The sequence below is a fragment of the Triticum aestivum genome, chromosome 7B (genome assembly GCF_018294505.1).
Source record: "Triticum aestivum cultivar Chinese Spring chromosome 7B, IWGSC CS RefSeq v2.1, whole genome shotgun sequence".
Classification (NCBI taxonomy): Eukaryota; Viridiplantae; Streptophyta; class Magnoliopsida; order Poales; family Poaceae; genus Triticum; species Triticum aestivum.
In genome coordinates, this window is record NC_057813.1 from 102201911 (window position 1) to 102205617 (window position 3707).

The 3707-nt window shown below is 51.5% G+C and overlaps 1 pseudogene; it reads right to left on the reverse strand.

The window, feature by feature from the left end:
• Positions 1–703: 703 nt before the first annotated feature.
• On the reverse strand, positions 704–2171 carry LOC123160004 (probable long-chain-alcohol O-fatty-acyltransferase 4; annotated as a pseudogene).
• Positions 2172–3707: the final 1536 nt, after the last annotated feature.

Here is a 3707-nt window from a genome sequence, read left to right on the forward strand (position 1 = left end):
GTGGAAAACAAGATACTCGTGGTTTGAGTTTTCTGGTACCAAAACTAAAAAAAAAACACGCTGGGGGCTATTTGTTCTAGTGAAAGAAATCTTTCACTGGAACGTTGCTATTTTTTAGCATCAATACAGACACAAGCGCTCATATACACGCGCATACACTCACCCCTATAAACGCACACACGTGCACCCTACCCCTATAAGCACCTCCGAAAGACTGAGTTGACATATCATCTTGAGATTTACGAAGTCACCGTAGACGCCTTGTCATCGACGGAAACGTCTCCTTCCACTGAAAGCGCATCATCGAAAATCCAGAAATAAATTCAGAAATAATGCGAAGGATTTAAACTCTGATGGGTTTGGGATACCAAGGTTGCTTTCTATCGAACGAATTGCTCGTTCCAACGATAACCATCCTCGTGTCCGACGGGCACTGGATAGTGTCCTTTGAAAAAGAAACTCTCAAACGCATGCCTTCCTCGGTCTTCGTGGAAAATCTCTGGCGCTGCCAGAAGGCGTATTTCACCGGTCACGACCAGGTCCCGTTCTATGTCAGCTGAGTAGTACGGTACGAGTCAGCCGGGGAAGAAGAAGAAAAACAACTCGTCGGTCAGCAGCTACGTCGCCACCATTAAATTTGTTTCAATTAAGAAAAGGATATCGCCAGACTGTAGTAGAGACAGCAGCCATCCAAGATCTGAATATCAATATATTTAATTTAATTATTATTGATCAATGAAATGTTTACCACAGTCCACATCACAAGATCTGAAGTCTACCATGGTCCACACCACAAGTAGGAGTAGTATACTCCTATCGCCCTTTGGATCCTAATCGTACGGCACACGTTCGATCCCTCGTCACAGCGCATGTTTTCTGCTGGTCAGCGCGTGGAAAGAATAGGACCGGCGGCGGCGCCAACGGCCGGCCTGCTCCATGGCCGCCACCAAGCCATGGCACTCCTGCAGCACAAGCTCGTCCAGGCCGCCCCTGACCATGGCAGGGAAGAAGAGCCAGATCCCCGTCCCGCCCACGAACACCAGCGTGAGCGGCACTGCCACCGCCCGCGGCGGGCGCCACCACCCGGCGTGCCGCGCCCACCACCCCTCCGCCGCAGTGCACGCGCCGTGCAGGACGAAGAACGCGGTCACGTCGCCGCTGGGCGGCTGCCACATGATGTAGTAGAACATCACCTCGTGCATGAGCCCGGAGACGAGGAAGGTCGCCATGACGCCCGCCGCGTCGCCGAAGCGCGCGCGCACGGGGCCGTGCACCGACGGCCGGAGGATGGCGGGCACCATGAGGTTCCACCGCCTGCCCCAGAAGTCCCGCAGCGACGACGCCAGGTACGGCCGGTCCACCTGCGGCTCCATCTCCATGCCCAGCACACCGTGGATCAGGGCGTGCACCGAGCCCAGCAGGAACTCCAGGGATAAGTAGATGTGCGCGGTGTACAAGAGGACGAGTTGCCACCAGCTCATCGCGTCCTTGAACTGGTACGCGTAGATGATGAAGGGGATGACGGCGCCGGAGACGAGGATCTTGGCCGGGCCGTGTCCGCGGCCAGAAGCGGGATCTTGGTCCTTTGATTTGGCGGGGGTGGAGGTGGGCTGCCGGAACTTGACGGGCAGGGAGGCGGAGAAGACGAAGTGGGGGAGGGAGAGGGACGGGTCCAGGGGGCCGCGGCCGGCGGCGAGGAGGAGGAGCTTGAAGGTGCCGAGCCAGCAGAGGAAGAAGGCGGAGCTGCCGCGGAACGTGGTGGTGGAGAAGGCGAAGGGGATCGCGCAGAAGAGCGCGACAGCGGGCAGAAGCGCGGCGAGGCGAGCGGCGCCTGGGCGAATGAGCGCGGCGGCCATGCGAGCGTAGTACATGGCCGCCCAAACCGCCGCCGTGGCCTTCAGTAGGCTCCCGAGCTCGCCGTCCATGAGCGCCGCCGCCATGACGTGGCGAGCACAGAGGAATCAATGCTCTATTGGCCTCTCGAGCTGTGAGCAACGTTGTCTGGGGGATTCGCTCGTATGCCTCCGACCCCGTTCTGCTGGCGCCGCCGAGCAGAGCCGAGATCCGGAGGAAGGGCGGCGAGGTGCGGGTACGAGAGAGAGAGAGAGAGAGAGAGAGAGAGAGAGAGGGGTTGTGCTGAAATATAGAGAGCGGACAAGAAACTTTGCTGCTGTTTCCGACCTCTCCCGAGACCCCCTCTTGACCGGCAGCGTCAAGCTGGTCGCTTGGATTTTCGACAAAGTTGGTCGCTTGGATGGCACAAATTGGGGAAGAACGCTGCTACACATACGACAAACGGCGGACGATTTGCAGACGATGTAGCACATCAAGCCGCTCATGTGTAAAGCAAAACTAAACAACACCGTTCGATCCAACATCGTCCAGTGTTCGGCCGGAGTACTGTCGTCTGTATAGTAGTTTCGATTGGGGAAGAACCGCAGAATTTACACCTAGGCGGGGATGAACAGAATGGACTTTTATCGCGAAGCTACACCGGAAAAAGCTAAAAAGAATTAAATAATACATTTTTTCATTAATTCAGGAAATAATACACTGTTTTGAAATTTTACAAAAATAATACAGCGTCGGCTTAGCTGTAGTCGATTGTGACTAATTGGCAACGGCGAAACCAATTGTATTCAAATCGGGTTTGGCTAAGCCGATTAGGATCCAGTGAGTGTTGGTAAAGCCGATTGCTCAGTCGACTTGACGCAGATTGCCCAATCGGTGTTAGTGAAACTGGTTTCGCCGAAGGACATGGACAACTATTAAGCAGCGGGACATCATAGCATCTATAGTATTGAGAAAATTCCTTATATGACACCATTTTAAATATTGCTTAACTATTTGGCACTGGCAACGTTGTCTAGAGGATTCGCTCATATGCCTCTGATCGCGTTCTGCTGGCGCCGCCGAGCAGAGCCGAGATCCGGAGGAAGGACGGCAAGGGGCAGGTGAGAGAGAAAGAGAGAGAGGGGTGGGTGGGTTGTGCTGAAATATAGAGAGCGGACAAGAAACTTTGCTGGCAGCGCCGGCCCTAGAGTTTCGGAGGCCCCGGGGCGAACTCAAATGAATGGGCCCAGTGACAGCATTGAAGGAAAAAATTGATTCTGGATAAAATTTTTATTGCAAAGCTATAATAAACAGCGGTCATTTTACCTTGGTAAATAATACTCCAATTGATAAATAACAATGTCATACTTCAGGTGTAAACCAAACATCATAGAAGTCACAGAGCATAACAAAAAAGAAATGACATGCTAGCGAATCTGCAAGCTTTCGGTAATCATGAGAAATAGCTCCTTCGTGCATTTTTTTTGATGCAAAATCATTAATGACAGTGTCAAGATAAATGTAATCCATTTAAACACAAGATTTTATTCCCTTGTAGGCCCTTTTTCAATTAGAATATCTCTTGATTTGTTGTCAAGAGTGTCCCAATTTTTAGGGTCATAGATATCAAAAAGAGAAGATCCTTGTTCAGCTACACTTGCATGATTCTCACGGTCACTCAAATATTTAGGAGTCTCATATGGGCATTGTTTTCCTCAATTGTGGTCTATTCTCAGCAGGTTGTTGTTCAGCACCACTGCCATCTAGTTCCTCAAAATTATTAGTAGTGTCATTCTCACAACAAATTTGTGCATAGCTCCCTTCTGATTTCCAATAAACTTATCTGTTCTTTTCCTCTTTATTCTTTACTTGGA